This window comes from Macrobrachium rosenbergii, chromosome 20, assembly GCF_040412425.1.
Source record: "Macrobrachium rosenbergii isolate ZJJX-2024 chromosome 20, ASM4041242v1, whole genome shotgun sequence".
Taxonomy (NCBI): domain Eukaryota; kingdom Metazoa; phylum Arthropoda; class Malacostraca; order Decapoda; family Palaemonidae; genus Macrobrachium; species Macrobrachium rosenbergii.
Window position 1 is genome coordinate 15,042,501 of NC_089760.1, and position 18,140 is coordinate 15,060,640.

At 36.7% G+C, this 18,140-nt stretch overlaps 1 protein-coding gene across 5 annotated transcripts in view; it reads left to right on the forward strand.

Annotated features, from left to right (window-relative positions):
- LOC136849066 (uncharacterized) overlaps positions 1–18,140 on the forward strand; it is a 68,311-nt gene that overhangs the window by 3,633 nt on the left and 46,538 nt on the right. Inside the window, exon 1 of one of the 5 annotated variants that reach the window (XR_010856226.1) lies at positions 13,506–14,474. The exons of 3 other annotated variants lie outside the window; for them this stretch is intronic. The gene's annotated coding sequence lies outside the window, so the exon portion shown is untranslated. Of the gene's footprint in view, positions 1–13,505; positions 14,475–18,140 lie in introns of those variants that run through there. One more of the 5 variants, XM_067121984.1, reaches the window with a different exon arrangement.

Consider the following 18,140-nt stretch of genomic DNA (forward strand, 5'->3'; position numbering starts at 1 on the left):
ACGAGGAAATACCACTGGGGGATTGTAACAGATCAACATCTGAGGAAAGACTATCGATAACCCGCGAGTTTCCTTCGAGAAACGGGAATGTGTCTTTGGACCCCCATTTTGACTTGTTAGTTCACCTTATAGGCTTCTAATCAACAGCACCACGAGGTCATGTAACACTGGATTATTGCTCTAGGTCTAGAGAATTTAGTGTTGAAACCCGTCTCTATTATTAATCAGCATGCTGCTCACTGTAATTTTATGAAGTATCATTGTTTATTCCTACCCGATATTCTACACACCCCGTATTCTACAAAATGAATAGTCTTTCCTTAGATGTTGACCTGTTATAATCCCCTGTGGTGTTTCCTCGTTTTCTTATTCATATAAATAGCGGTTATAGTTCACTCCTCTTTTGAAAACAGTAAGTTATTATCAGATATGAATAGCCTGTACGTGAACAGAAATTATATCACATTCAAATATTAACTAATTCCAAGTAACACTCTTTCCTGAATGTAATAGTAATATTACATCATGTAATTCATAATTTTGGAGTGTTTCTTCACATAATCTACATCTTTTTCTTTATCTGTAATGGTCGTTGTTTTATGTTTTGCTTTGGGGGATTTTTTTTCTTATTTCTCATATTGCCAAAGTTTGTCTCGATAGTAAAGTACGGATGTCCTTCAATGAAAAACATTAACCTTTAGGGTAAACGCAGATTTGACAACACGTGGAGAAAGACTGTAATATTGTCTCACTACCCTTCCCTATAACAATTATCCTTCTATTGTAACAATTTATTTGAACTTTTATCTATTTATTTATCAGTTTGTTAATCTATATTTTTTTTTCAAATAACTGATCACGTCTTCATGCATTTCCCATTATCTCCTGTTTCTTCTTTCTAATGAACACCATATCCTTTGGAAGCTTGAATTTCAAGTCAGTGGCCCCTGTGGGCTTGTTCCATATGAAAACAGGGTTCTTGTTCTGAATACTAATAATAATAACACTACTGAAAAGTCTCATCGCGAAAAGATTTAATCATTCTCAATGTTTGTTTGGCGCTCCTAGGGTTTCGGTGCGGCCGCTTCCGCACAATTCCGTTCATTAAAGCTCACTTAATTTGGAAATTAGCGTAGTTGTGGCTGATACCTTGCCAAATCGCAATATCAGGCCAGGAAGGTCAGTACCCTAACACATTCTTCAATATATTCAACTGTGACGACTTAAAATGGAAAGATACTCACGGCGTGAGTTAAATGCCCGAGAGATTAATTTTATGCCCATTGCACAGGTATTTTCATCGTATAGTCGTTTCAACTAAGCTAATTAGAAGTACGATATATTGTAAGTGTTAAAGGGGAAAACAACAAAGATTAAATCTGACGTTCCCGTTTTCAAAGATATAGAATGAAAATACCTCATAACGAAGCAAACTATGTCGGATTTGACCAGTGCCTGATGATGAACACCGGTAAGTTATTACCGTAGAAAGTATGTTCTATACCCAGAGAATTGTTCTAAGTTAACGGAAGGAAATTTTTCTTAAAAGAAGCGGTATCACAAGTACAAGGACAGTTTCTACGCGAAACGAAAGTGATGAAAGTAGGGGCTCGGAAAACAAGCTAAAAGAACCGGTACTAGTGCAAGGCCAATTTAATATAACATTAAAAACAGCGATTTAAAATGGTTTGGTTAAGCAGCGAGATTTTGCGACCAGATTAAAGTATTGGGTCGAAAACTCCTGAAGACGTGTGGAACGTCGCTAATGACAGCCACATTTCACGACATTCTGGTTTCACTATAACTTTCCTATATGTGTATCTATCTTCCAATTTGTGATTTTCGCACATCTACGTGTTGCTTTGTTAAATTATTTAAACTCTCTCTCCCTCTCTCTCACACACACACACACAAACACAGGCTGAAATAACACATCTCAAAAATGCAAACTATACGCGAATTCAGGGATTCTTTCACTGACGCTTTTAGGCCTAAAAAGGTTGATAGACCCTGATCTCCAGGTGGCCCTGCCTCCGCGGAAAAAAAAAAAAAAATCAAGCCGCAGAGACGAGTTATGTTTCGTCCAGTTATCTATAATATAACTGGTTGTGAAAGTTTCGTGAAGACTAATCATTCCGTTCATTTATTTGTTTCGTCCGGTTTTCATACAAATCTTTCTCCCACCTATTGCGGGTTAATGAAACAAGCATATCCTTCCACGTGCCTTTAATTGGATAGAAGTTTTCTTAAAACGTATCAGAATTTTATTTTTTTTTTGCGTCTGATTTTTTTATATGTAAGATTTTTGTGTGTGCGCAAGGTTTCAAAGTAAAGTTCTTCACACATCAATGCTTATTTTAGTACTGCTTGATGAATCTAAATATGAACGGCTGATGTAGATATATTATAGTATGTAACGTGCCTTTGATACTCGCTAACAGATGGTCTACACATTAAAAGGAAATCCCTGTAAGTCATGCGGTTATCAAAACTCGAAGACATCAGATGCGCCGCGTTCTTGGTATGCATCTTTATCTGGCGGGAGATGGAAACGAACGCGCAGAAGTCCAGTTGTCCACAAACAAGGGGCAAGGTCCAGAAAGTAATCTATTCAGTGGGCCTTTGAGATGATACTTCTATTTATCACGGTGACCTTCTGGGTATTTTATTTTCAGTTTTGCTGTAACTATACGGTTACTATACTAAAACCAAAATGAAATCAGCTGTTTGGGTCCTCTCCATGTGCGTTTAATCTCCGCATATATGACAAATCTATAACAACAACAGAGAGATAACACCATTTCTCCCATTACAGATATCAAATATCATCTTTTTCGTTACGCAGAATTCTAAGTCAATTACGTAGGTTCACGATTGATAAAGTTTTTTTTATGCAATAACAAGAAACAGAATCAGATTTTCTGTCAACATGGCATCTCATTTTGGCGCTGTTGCCAATATTCCAAACAGCTCCACGTGCGTTTAAATCCACGGATAAGCAGCTTAAGACTGTCTCCATTGGGCACTTTCAGTGGTCACGGTATGTTTGGAGGTATTTCCCCTTTCTAAAATTATCTTGATTTCTTAATATCATAGGTTAAGAATAAATCAGTAAGCAAGGAAATATGAAATAAAGCATAACAGAGTAAGTTGGACGAGTGAGAAAATAAACAATCGTATGCAAGCAGATAGTAATGATAAATGTATCTCTACAAGTACTGACAAAACAGTTAAGATTAAGGTGGCCTTGTGCCAGCACGGGATCTTAGAGAGAGCGCCAATTCATCACACAAACAGCTTACCCCTGCAGTTACTTAGATGTAAATACTGTATGATGTTTCTTGTCTAGATGAAAATGTTAAATATTTATAAATGGGCTATAAATACAACGGTAAATCTTTGTAAAAAAATAAGAAAAATGTGTTATTGTTCATAGGTTGTGGAAAAGAAATGGGCTGAAGACAAATCCTAAACAGGGCGGAATAGGAAGGAGATTAAAATACCTGGGAATGAAAAACAACCCCTATAATCTTATAATTGTAGCCTCAGGGTTTGTCTCAAAAACATTCAAAGGTCTGTCAGGTTGTTGTTTTGTAAAACTGGCAACAGGGCAGATCTTTAAACGCCACGCCAGAGACTGCAGAGAGGTATATTTTTTCCAGTAATCAGTTGTTTGAAAAAGTAACATCATAAAGGTATACATCTAAAGTCCACACGAGTGACAGGCTTATAAAGTAAAAAAAAAAAAAAAAAGGGGCAGCATGTCTTTGTTTTTCTCTTATAGAAGTATCATGATAAAGAATTGTCCTAAAAATGTCAGGAACATATATATATGTATATGTATATATATATATATATATATATATATATATATATATGTATATATATATATATATATATATATATATATATATATATATATATATATATATATATATATATATATATATATATATATATATATATATATATGTGCTGTACATGACACCAAAGGTACTATGAATAGGTATCTTCACTACCCTTCTCTACTTTTCTTGAAACATAAACCGTTAGATATACATATATATATATATATATATATATATATATATATATATATATATATATATATATACAATTTACAGTTTGGTGCATGCTTATTAACTTTTCATGTTATTCCGTGATATTAGGATACTTATAATGGAATCATTTTTTATTTTTTGTTTACAATATATCATTACCTCTCTTCGTCAGGGGACTCTATTTCGATTAGAAATGAATCGACAGAATGATAAGTGAGTGATGTTCTTTATCCTTGACCTTGACAAACGATATGATATATTTTAACTAAAAAACTCCATCACGTTTCCAAGTAAGCAGTATTTTTAACGTTCTGGATTAGATAAAATACGAAGTTGAACAGGATTTTTGTAAATGAGTACGGAAACCATTAACATTCTTGAATTTCTAAGATCAGTTATACGTTGGAAATTTTAGAAAAGCAGCTCTGCAAATGAGCCTGAATTTACCGTAACGAATATTATAAAAGGAATGATTCTGTTATAGTTACTGACATCCACGTAAACAATGCCCCCTTTTTTCTTATCTTCCGCGTTTTTTAATAGATGTCACTTCTTGACCGCTCTAAACCTCTCCCAGGTGGTTTCTACCTCCGCCCAAATTGAACAGGAAAATCCTATATTAACTCGTATACTATTTCATTCGAAGAGTAACGTACATTTCGGCCTATTTCTTGTTTTTACTTGTGTCCTGGCGCTCTCTAGAAAGACTGTAAATTTTATATTTAGTAAAGAAAGAAAGGCAACATGGAAATAAATTTTGATCTTATTTTTACTGTTTTAATTTTGGGACTTGTGTTGGCGGTGATTTTGACCTCGATAATTTCGTGGGAAGGGGATTTTTTGACCCTCAGAAGAAATCTTTTCTCCAACCTATTTGATGTGTCGCAATGCTGAGAAATATGGAAAAGACTGTGAAATATTTTTTTAAATATAAACATGACGTAAAGAATGTTACAGTTATCAGAAGGGCGCCCATCCATTTACCTCGGGTTAGAAAAATAAAAGGACATATTCCAGAAGTGAAAATTCTCATGGAAATCAGATAAATTCTACAAAATATTTTCAAATGAACTCTCTTCGGTTAAGGAAAAATAGATTTAGGTCTCATTGCAATACCTTATTTTGTATTTGCATGAAAACAAGTCTCTCTGATGTGGACTAAAAGCGAGGATGAAAATAATAAAGCAGACGTTTAGTTTGGTTATCTCTCGTTCAAACCGACTTCTGACGTTCAATTAAGGAGACCTTGTGCCTGCACGGAGTCTTGCTCTCCTGTTTCGGATTTTCCGGATTCCTGTGACCTCTCCTTTTTGAAGGGGCAATAGGTTGCTTCCTTTTACTCTATACACCATGCCTTCTTTTCTCTTGTTAGTTTTCTGTAAAAGACAGCTATTGAGATGGCTTTATCTGTCCGTCCGCACGTTTTTCTGTCCGCACATTTTCTGCCCGCTTCAGATTTTAAAAACCACCAAGGCTAGACGGCTGCAAATTAGTATATTGATCATCCACCCTCCAATCATCAAACAAAAATAGCCTCAGCCTCAGTCTTTATTTTATTTAAGTTAAAGTTAGCCATGATCGTGCGTCTGGCACCGCTATATGTGCCAACAACACAGGCCACCAGCGGAAACTCGATTGCGCCGAGGAAACCTCGGCTTATTTTTTTACTTGTTTTTCCTTTCGTTTAGACTTAGGCACGATAAGCGTATATGGTGAATGATTTTATTTAAATTTTGTTCTCATCACTGATTTTGAAGCAGTTCATTTTATTAGGACGTTTCAGGTTTAAAACTTATTATATATTAACTTCGTTTTCAGTTGGCAAAAGTTACATCATTCGCGTTTTCTTTAACAAGTTCTGTAGTATTCCGAATACTTTGAACGAACCAGTTGCTAAGCAATGGAGACAGTGCTGCATACAAACTGCTTCACGTGAAACTGATCCCACTTCTCTGCTAACATGAAACACACCTCGAAATTGGATCATATTTAGTCACTAAATACCATGGAAAACTCAGCTCTCTCTATGGCATTAAGTGACTAAATGTGATCGATCCATTTCGAGATGTGTTACATGAAAGTAGAGAGTGAGATCAGTTTCATGAAAAGTAGTTTGTATGCAGCACTATATTCATTACTTAGCAACGATTTTGTTTTAAAGCATATATATATATATATATAGAGAGAGAGAGAGAGAGAGAGAGAGAGAGAGAGAGAGAGAGAGAGAGAGAGAGAGAGAGCGAGCGCGATTACGGAAGTAACTCGTAAGCTGGGTATGGGCGGGGACTGAAGTAGAAGACTGTGCCCGCAGTTTGGCTATATAATCATTCAGTCAGTTGCTAGGCAGCTAAGCTTGTGCGTCGTCTGTAGAACCTTATCTCATTTTTTACTGGTTCTTTGTAACCGTGAAAACACATTTCGCTCTTTTTCTCTGTATCTCTCGTGAGATACTATAGGCTACTTTTGATTTAAATTTCATCTGTATCATGCATTCAACAAGAAAGAATTTGAAAATTAATTCATATATCATTCCGGTGATTGTGTGCTTGCTTGTTAACAGTTCTGCAAAATAAATGTATTGTTCTTTTAAGCGTTATTTCCATGCAATGTTGTGTGATCTTTACCTGATTTTTTTATATTAGCCGGTAAAAAGCAGATTATGTGTACACGATAAGTTTATTTTTCATGTTATACGGAAAACTACAAAATTAAAATCAGTAACATCATAACATTCCTATTGATATGTTTATATTTTCGCCAAAACAAGATTTGATTGATTTGCTAACAAATGATTTCGAAATATGAAGAAATTCAAGATATCTTTTTCGAACTCCGTAATGCTTTATGTACGCAGCTGCACCTCTCCTTGGGAAGATTTTGCTGGTCTTTTGGATACGCTGTTAATTCAGCTCCTGTGAGACAAAACGACTACCTTTCCCCTCTTTCTTCTTCTTTTAACGTGCTTGTTTTCCCATTTGTATGGGGTAAGCACGAGGCCTTCTTTTGAAGGACTTTGATTTGGCTTTGGGGATTGGGGTAGACCGTAGTCTCGATCGGCTGCCCTGCCTGTCATCGCTTAGACCCCGGTAGCATATGTAAATGTATTGTGCCAGTCACCAGCGCCCTTTCTCCGAGCAGCGAGGAGTCGTTACGCGGTTTAGGTCGACAGTCGAGACGTGTGAGGAGTTTGTTATGTTTTCAGGGGATGTTGGAGTGGCTTTGTTTGTGTGTGTATGACCCCTCTGCTAGTTATAAAATACGAGGGTTTTTTTCCGGTTTCACGTGGATCTTATTGTTTTTGTTTGTATTGCACACTAAACTATTTTCTAGTTGCTTGAATGTGCGCCAATACCATCTCTCTCTCTCTCTCTCTCTCTCTCTCTCTCTCTCTCTCTCTCTCTCTCTCTCTCCAACCAACTATGTTGTTATGTAACTATTATGCAATAGTCGACCTCACGATGTTCCCTTATGTAAGGCAGCAACAGGTTTTGCGTGCTCGGGAAACTTACTATGGTAGATTCATTTGCCAAAACTAAAACACAAAATATTATTGGTTTCAATGCAGGAATCCATTCGGTCTTCATAATTATTGTCGTATTATTAGTATTATTATTGTGTATCAGGATATGTATTGCTTTTTTTTAGCGACATCGATGGATCATTTGTATTCACTCTCCACAAGATGTCTCAAAAGTTATTAATATTATTACTACCGTTCTGCGTACCATACAGTTAACTCAAATTAAGCGAAGAGTGAACCGCTTAATAAACTAAAGGTATGTATAATCGTTTTCTTGGAGGCGTCTATGATCAGTGAGAATCACCTACTTGAAAATCTGCCTGTCAATTTTTGTACTAACACATTCAGTTATGGCATCAGTTTTGTACATTTAATGCGTACCTTGTGAAAGATTATGTAAACTGGGATATGAATATATAAGTATATTAAGATGAAACAAGCGCACACCCACCCACCCATACACATACATCCATATATATATATATATATATATATATATATATATATATATATATATATATATATATATACATACATACACAATATGTTGTATTTGTGTGTTTGCTTTGTTAGTTGGTTTATCATTATTAGTTTTTATCCGTTGTAATTCAGCATTTTGGAAAAAACAAAAGCTTTCCACGTTCATGCTCTTTTTGGCCTCTTCCATATGAGTATGTGGTCATGATGAATAATGATCAAAAGAAATTACACCCACCTTTTATCAGGTCATCACGACAATTTCATTTGACTCAACAACAATTTTCCCTTCAAAAGAAAGGTGTAGGCGAAGGCTTGTACTTATGGCTCTTCAGTTACTCACCCCTCCTTCTCTCTCTCTTTGAAAGCAAAGACATTTCATTTTTAATGAATGAAGATCACCATTATCATTATTCACTACGAGCAGGAATTCTCACGTGGAAAGAGATGATAAAGATCGATCTCCTTGGTGATATGAACCATTGACCAATATTTTGCTAGATCAATACTATTGTTAACTTGCCAAAAAGGTTCGTTTCTATTTTCAGCATTATTATTTTGTCAACAACACTTTTTAAGGCCTAAAAACCCTCTCAAAGCTTTTTAATTTGATGGCAACTTTACTATTTTTGTCAGATTGATAAGGAGAATCGAGCAAGTTCTTGAAACCTCTCGTTTTATATATATTTGCACTGATATCATTGGGGAATTCATCATCAGCATTATTACTATTTTGGTTTTTTTTTTTCTATTACAGTTAACCTATTTGACTGGGTGGTTTTTATAGTGTGGAGTTCAAGGTTGCATCATGCCTCCTTAGGAGTCCATCACTTTTCTGACCCTGTGCGCTGCCTGATCTTGGGATCGTGCCTGGTGTTCCTATGATTATGGGTACAATTTCCACTGGCATGTTCCATATCCTTCTTATTTCGATTTTCAGGTCTTGATACTTATCAGTTTTTTCTCTTTCTTTCTCATCTACTCTGGTGTTCCATGGTATTGCCACATCAATGAGTGATTCTTCTTGATTTTTCAATCAACGTCACGTCTGGTCTATTGGCACGTATCACATTATCTGTTCTGATACCATAATCCCAGAGGGTCTTTGCCTGATCGTTTTCTATCACTCCCTCAGGTTGGTGTTCGTACCACTTCTTACTGCAAGCTGGCTGGTGTTTCTTACACAGGCTCCAGTGGAGGGCTTTTGCTACTGAATCATGCCTCTTTTTGTACTGGTTCTGTGCAAGCGCCGGACATTCGCTTGCTATGTGGTTTATGGTCTCGTCTTTCATATTGCACTTCCTGCATATGGGTGAGATGTTATTTCCATCTATTGTTCTTTGGACATATCTGGTTCTTAGGGCCTGATCTTGTGCCGCTGTTAGCATTCCTTCTGTTTCCTTCTTGAGTTCTTCCCTCAGTAGCCATTGCCATGTTTCATCGCTGGCCAGTTCTTTTGTCTGTCTAATTTACTGTCCATGCATTGGTTTGCTGCGCCATTCCTCTGTTCTGTCTTTCATTCTCCTGTCTCTGTATATTTCTGGGTCTTACTGTAGTAGCCCTCTCCCCCTTTCATTTCTTGTTATGTATAGTCTGTCTGTATTTGCTCTTGGGTGTAGTGTTTTGTGTATTGTCATGTGTTTTCTAGTTTTCTGGACTATGCTGCGGAGTTCAGCCTCCGTCCACTCCACTACTCCTGAGCTGTATCTGATTACTGGTGCTGCCCATGTGTTTATGGCTTTCGTCATGTTTCCGGCGTTGAGTTTTGACTTGAGTATCGCCATATGTCTCTGCATATATTCTTTCCTGATCGTGTCCTTCATCTCTTGGTGTTTTATATCCTTTCCTTCTATTATTCCTAGGTATTTGTATCCTGCCTCATCTATGTGTTTGATGTTATTCCCGTCTGGTAGCTTTATCTCCTCAGTTCTTGTTACTTTGCCTTTTATGGATTTGACCAAAGCGCATTTTTCTATTCTAAACTTCATCCTGATGTCCCCAGATAAAATCATTATTATTATTATTATTATTATTATTATTATTATTATTATTATTATTATTATTATTATTCTTTTCGCATAATAGTAATTTAATCATTCACTGAATGATTAAATCAACAATGAGTCATTTTTAAGTGCTTTGATGAAAAATGTTCCTAGCGAAAGGTCAAGCTGAATTGCAGGGTTTACAAACACTGGGCAATAACCAGTAAGAGAGCCAGTATTTCGATGCTGAATCTTATCAAGCACCTACACCTGTGCTTAGACTCTAATGAGTTGCTATGCTGATCCAATAACTTTTCCTTAGTTACAACGTCACACTTGCGCCAGTCCACATTGCAGTCGCTAATCAAAACATTTAGAGAGAGAGAGAATGATGGAGTGAGGGTCATTGTCCACTAAAAGAATGCTTGGTTGTGACCTTGGATATTATCAACACCTGAAAGTTCACGATGATTTTGAATATTTCTTCCATAACAATGCCTTCTACGCTCATGTATGTTTGTGTATATGCATGTATGTATATATATATATATATATATATATATATATATATATATATATATATATATATATGTGTGTGTGTGTGTGTGTGTGTGTGAGAGTGTGAGAGAGAGAGCAAAATTATTATTGCTAACGGGAAAATGAGATGTCATATATATATATATATATATATATATATATAGAGAGAGAGAGAGAGAGAGAGAGAGAGAGAGAGAGAGAGAGAGAGAGAGAGAGAGAGAGAGTGTAGATAGATAGGTATATTGTGTGTGAGCGTGTTTATGTTTGTGGTGACTGACAAGGTAATGCAAATTCTCTTACCGAACACAAAATTGCAAAGAAAAACTGATATATATAGAGAACAAATGATAGGTAGGTTATATGTTAAGATATAAAATTGTGGCGCTCTATCTGGACATGTAACATAATCCGCGGTGCCAGTATATGTTATTAATCATCTTTTAAGAGATTCTCGCAGAGTATATTATGGATGTTTGTGGCGCCCTTGCTTTGTCAATTAACTTAAACAAGGAGCCAGTGCTTAGAGCTCCCCCGTGTTACTCTTCTGATTTTATGTAACTATATCTAATTAAGTTAGACTTGGATTTTCCCTTAAGGCCTCAGTTAAGATAACCTTGAATTACCTTCCTTTCTAGTAATGAATATTGACCCCGTGTTGGATGCAGACAAAAGTCGTTTACGAGAATATATATTAACTTTCTCACATACACAATTGTTCTGTGCAATAGAATTACTAAAAGGACCTCATTCAAACTGGACTTGATAATGTGGACTGTTTGTCCTAGAAAGCTTGTAACTTTTTCTGAATAAATACTCCATTAGATACCATCCAGTTTGAATGAGGTCCTGCTCAATTTAGGGTAAAATCTATATCGGCCTTGGGTAGAAGCAACCCGTCTTCATGGAAACCCTGTATGCTCCTCTTTAGTATACGAAGGCATTGCGAAGTTTTAAACCTTCCAGTTTACCAAAGTATTTTAAAGGTTTGATATTTGAGATTATGTGACCCCTACAAGTTTTCCTGTACTTTTCTTTTAAAAAGAAAGTTCTCGATGTTATCAAGACGTTATAAGCAGCTTCCACAGAGTCGAAATGACGCAAGCATTGAAAACATATGCCCACCTTCCTATTTGGTCTGGTGCTCGAGTCTTGTTCTCTCTCTCTCTCTCTCTCTCTCTCTCTCTCAAGATTTTAATCACCTCTATCTCTAGTCGAATATATATATATATATATATATATATATATATATATATATATATATATATATATATATATATATAGTATATGCATGCGTAAGCATGCGCTTGTCACTTATGTTTGGAGCCGTCTAGAGCGAATATCTTTGATTCCGTATAATAAATCCCTTCCATCTTTGCCCACTGGGTTAAATCAGTCATCTTGCGTGGGATGTAAAAAAAAATCATTTCATTGGCAAGGATGGGTGTTGACGGACCACCTGTCCTTGAAAGTATTTTCAAGTATCTTATATATATGTGTATATATATATATATATATATATATATATATATATATATATATACACATATATATACACATACATACATATGTATGTATGTGTGTGTATTAGTCAGCTGATCTTGGACCCAAAAGGCTAACAATTTTTACTACTGGGGCTGCTTTGACAGTTAATTTCCAAAAATCGTCCATCGTATTTTTTTGTTACACCCTTTGTGAAGTTTTCTGTTTATTTTTTTTATTTCGTCGTTTAACGTGAGATTTTTTTTGTTATATATTGCACCAGCTACAGTACCCTCATGACCAGCACATGCGAATTTAGCCGAATGACGTTCTAAACGAACGAAAATGAAACTCCATTATATATTGGGAAAATCTCACGTGTGTTCGTCCTTCGGCCACGTTTAGATGACTTTACGTAAGGACAGTAGAAGGTTGCACGGTTGCAGCTGATGATCTTTTGACTTCACTGATCTATAAATTGTTCAAATGCTGCCTGTCTCTCCTGGAAACCACGGCTCCTGAAAGAAACGATTAGAAAATACTGTGTGGCAGATGTCAAAAACATGCTACAATGCAGCGACACTTTGACGTCAGTCAACAGGGAAGATAGCAACTGATGGCAGCGCCGATGGAGGTGGTAGTGACGACCAATCAGATTCTTCATCTCCTGCCGCGCCTCCTGAAACGCCCTTGGGGGCTATCTCCTGGTTGCGTTGAGGTGCATTACGCAATAGTTTTCAGGAAAGGCGATAAGTACAGCACATTACATTCTGATACTGATAGCGCAGCCACCTGACACTAGCTCTTCTCTTCATTGCTCGAGTGTTTATTTTTGTCACGAGTGTTTTCTTGATTAAATTATTTCGTCTCATCGCTGGTTGTCTACCAAGACTAAATAATGGCACCCCGTTCATTCAGTGGGCACTTGTGTTGGTTTCGGCGAAATTAGCAGGTGATAACTGCCTTTTGTCATTGCCGTCAAAACTAGTTGCAACCAGAATAAAAACCAACTTAAAAGCAGTTAACCTTGCAATTATCCTACAAGGATTTGTTCGAGCCATATTTTCCCACTGCTTCAACGCTTTCTATCAATGTCTTTTTTTTTCTTTCGCATATGTCGTGACAGGTATTATTTTATAATGAAACCTTAATGATAACGCCAGTCGCTGCAAACTATTTGTTTCATAACCTAACAACAACTATCTCTGATATTTTAAACTCCCAAGAAAGCTACTATTATCGCGTCGGTGTTCAGTTGACTGAGTTATTTTCAGTTTACACGTGATTCAGAGACAGGATACAGTTATGCATTTGTAATAAATAATTTCTCTAAAGATATAAATAGCGCCCTCGCTCTTATACTCTTGCATGACACCAAACAAAGGATAGGATGTTCATCGTCCTCTTTCAAATGTTATCAACTCAAGGAGGTAAACATCCTCTCTCTCTCTCTCTCTCTCTCTCTCTCTCTCTGATAGTGGTTGTTCATCAGACGCCTGAGTACTGGATGAATTTTAAACCCTGAGAAGAATAATGTTTGAACTGTCAAATAAAAAAAAAAGATAAAATGTGTCTGCTGGTTTCCTTCTCTTTTCAGTTCACCGGGTCCTATAATAATAATAATAACAATAATAATAATAGTTTTCTCATTTATATCGACTCTTCTTCAAATACAATAACAGAGCGAACAGGCATTGGAGGCAAAGATGCTGCATCAAAATGACAAGAAAGTTAACAGAAACAAAGGATGAAAATGACTGTCTTAAGTTGTCTGGAAGGCCTTTGTGTATTATTCTCTTTTCTTTGTCATTCTTTGTTTTTTTATTTGCATATCTTATTTAGTCCGGCATAAACCGGCCATGTTACCTGTAATCACGCCGTAATTTTGTTACCTCCTTTCCCCAAAACACCTGCCTGACATTCTGCTTTAAAAGACCCCCGCCGAGTTTGATTTAATTAAAATTATCCTTGACGAAGGAAATAAGATAAACTGCAAAATTGTGGCCTGACGTTTCGAAACCGTGTGGGAGAACTGATGTCAAAAATGGAAATTCTATCATTACTTTTTTAGTTGCTAGTCTCACTAGACTGAATTTGCTGAGCTGCGAAATTCAGCCAAACGACATCTGCTTAGGACAACATGTGGCAATGCGTCATGGCTACAGCTTTGGCAGCGTGGGCACGACAGCTTCTGCAGGTGGTTGGAAACACTCAGTCTTTGGCTGTCCTCGGCGGAGGTGTGCGTGTCTGCAGATGTGTTGACTCTTGTGAACTTCTTAAAGGAGCAGAGCAGCCAGCCTGCCATTTGTTGATAAAAACGGACGGACCAGTAAGGAAGAAGAAGAAAGGGATTTGCTTGCTTCTCTTGATGATGTGACGCATATTCATATATCGTCGAGAAATATTTTATTCAAGGTTAGAAATCTTTGATCTAAATCCGCCCTCCCACCTCTCCCATTCCCCGCCTCTCTTTCTCTCAGATTGAGTTAGGTTTTGAATTGCAAAGTGTTTTTACAAACTACAAATAGATGGCACGCCTGAACAGAACTAAAGCTATTTCCCGCCAGATTTAGATCGGCCTTTTGATCCATTACCCCTCCCGCTGCACGGCTTGGGATCAGACTAGTGGATACGGTCAGTCCCAATGTATTTTATGTTTACAATGCGTATATCATACTCAAGGAAGTTAGAGTACATTATACTCAGGGAAGTCTAAAGTGTATCACACTCAAGGAACTCTAAAGTACATTATAAGTCCTTGCGAACTTCATGCTGTGCACTGCGCCATTCTCATTAGCAGTTTCAATACAAAGATCAGGGTACACTGTTAATAAGAAGTGCTCAGTGCACAACATGAAGTTCGCAAGGACATAATGTACTTCAGATTTCCTTAAGTATGATGTACTTTAGACTTACTGGAGTATAATGTACTGGGTCCTCTGGTAAGTCTAATTTTTCAATAAGTACTGTGTATGTCAGTCTGCGGAAAAAAATATTTGTTGACTCTCATTCACTTAAGGGGCAAAGGAACGTAGCTGATCAATTTGAACTCCTACCAGTTGATTGTAGATCCCACAGGGAAGTAGTGCCGCCAGTGCACCCCTCACGGTGCACTGTAGGCATTACTTTAGGTTCTTTGCAGCGACCCTTCGGCCCCTAGCTGCAACCCCTTTCATTCCTTTCACTATACCTCCGTTCATATTCTCTTTCTTCTACCTTACGCTCCACCCTATCCTCACAATAATTGTTTTCATAGTGCAACTGCGAGGTTGTCCTCCTGTTACATATTTTTAAACCTTTTACTCGCTATTTCCTTTTCAGCGCTGAATGGCCTCATAGGTACCAGTGCTTGGCCTTTGGGCTAAATTTTACATTCCATTCCACTCCACTGACTGTAGAGGTCATAGTAAAAGATAATATCCCATATATTATCAAAGTAGGTTTTTTATTGCTCAGAAAATCTGCAGACGATTTATCGTTTAGATAAGAGAACATCGTATGTAGATAAATTCTGTCTTGTGGCTGAAATTCAAAGATATAGTGCGTCATTTTACGCGCCCAGGGAGTTCCTAGTAGAGAAAAAGGCGCCTGAAGGTTTTCCAATCCCTGACAGTAGCACATTTGTACCTGAGGTACTGCATCAGTAACTCATCATTACAACGTTGTGCCCTCTGGTGTCCCCAGTTTCTGGTTTCCAGCAAAAGTTCGTAAGATCAAAGACCTTCAGCTGTACATGTGAACAGGCTGTTAGTCACAAAGACCCCTACTTAGAAACTGCGCTGTTTAGTCACCGCAGTGGTGCCAAGTCACAGTGCTATCTCGGGCAGTTTGTCCCTACGTTACTCAGTTTTTAGCAATATGTCCCAACGTTTTCCTTGGTCAAGATACGCCAACAACGTCATAGTAAAACAAAGAATGGAAGAATTATATACATTTTTTAAATGAACAAAAACAGTAACATATTTATTCATTAGTACCCAAAATTCACATAAATAAGTTTCAGCAACATAGAGGACTGGGAATACTTGATATTTTGAAAAGTAACACGAGCAGAAAATACCACAAACAGAAGTGATTATAATTAAAATGACATTTTAATTCATTAGTGATAATGAGATTAATCGAAGTAAGATGTTACCGTGTGGTCAAAAAATTATTGCGAACTTTCTGTAGTGTAAGAAAATTTTTTTAAAAATTAGCTTGTCTCCAGGGAATCATACATTTCTTTGCTGCAAATTTCCGTTGGAGTTTTGCGATAAGTTGGAGTGATTCTCGACCTGATGTGACTCGTTCTTCTTCTGCTTCACTGGGATAGCAGTTTTGATGTTTAACAATAAAATTATCACTTCGTTACGTCAGGCGTTTTTTACAAATAAAACTGTCACCGGGACGTACAAAGTAGTTCGTTATATACCTGGTTTCATAATAAATAATTCACTACATACCTACAATTTTAAGTTCATATATTTGATTTGGGACCGGGGAATTCCAATTTCATTCATTGCAAGCCTGTACGTTATAAGCGAACTTTACTGTATATGTATGCACAGTATGTAATATATATATATATATATATATATATATATATATATATATATATATATATATATATATATATATATATATATATATATGGGAGTTTTTATTCAGAAAAAGTTACAAGCTTTCTTGGACAAACAGTCCGTACGAATACTTGATAATGTGGACTGTTTGTCCAAGAAAACTTGTAACTTTTTCTGAATAAAAATCTCCGTTAGATACCATCCAGTTTGAATGAGGTCCTTTTAGTAATTCTACTAATGCACAGAACAAATGTGTATGTGATAAAGTTAATATATATATATATATATATATATATATATATATATATATATATATATATATATATATATATATATACATACATACATACATACATACATACATGTGTGTGTGTGTACATACATACTTTTTAAAGGTGGCTATGTCCCTACGACTTTGACATTTTTGCGTCCTTACGCTCCAAAATTTTAGCCAAATGTCCCTGCGCTTGGCAACTCTGCACAAAGAAGTCAAGGAACGCTTTACATACGTAAGAGCACGTACTCGTCCCACGTTCGTTGGGAGTACATCTGACTCCCCACAACGCATGAACAAGTTTTAAAAGTAGCCCTTCTCCCAGCTAGCACGATCTCCTGCGCAGTTTTCCGCAATACTGCGTCTTGAAATGTTTCTGTTTTCCTATTAAAGTTCGATTCGTATTTACATGTTACCTAATCTCGTGCGTTTCAACTCTGTCTCTCCTAATTGTTTATTCATAACACTAAAAATCGTTTTCCATGTTAAATTCCAACGCGTTCGTTGATTTCAGAGTTTTGCTATTCTGAAGATATGTTATCCTATTATGACCCTGCTTTTCATAATAGAATTTCTCTCTCTCTCTCTCTCTCTCTCTCTCTCTCTCTCTCTCTCTCTCTCTCTCTCTCTCTCTGGTTACTTTATAACGAATCAAACATTCATTACTGGCCATTGTCAAAATTCATCAGAAATAAATAAACCACTCCAACGGTATTTTAGCAGACACGCTACCCGGAAAACAAGTAACCAGCTATTTTTAAAAAACCAAACTTAAACTTGAACTGATTGTTGGAACTTGTTTAATTGAGGCCCCAAACTCACTGATCCCATATCAGTTGGTTTATATGGTACTTTTACAGCGTAACCCCTCATATTCTGATAACGTAGCATAATCATAAACAAATGTAATAAGATGCTGTTTAGGGTTTTATCTGAGGGAGTAAAAGATGGGTGTGTTTGTAGCGAACATTACTGTATTGTATTTTGATGGTAATTACAGGAGATGAATCGCTCAGCTCTGTTAACGTGAATTCTGAACAACGGGCGATAAAAACTGTGCAGAGTGATCGAACGCGGATGCAGTCACTCGGAGACAGAGACAGAGAGAAGTATTTTCCATTATCAGTGGCCTGATTCGGAATGGCTCACAATGACAGACAGCGCCAGAGCAGATACTTCTTATCTTTCTTTTAGGGGTTATTTGTAATAATTTATTGTCTATACTGGCGTCAGCGCACCAGGCTG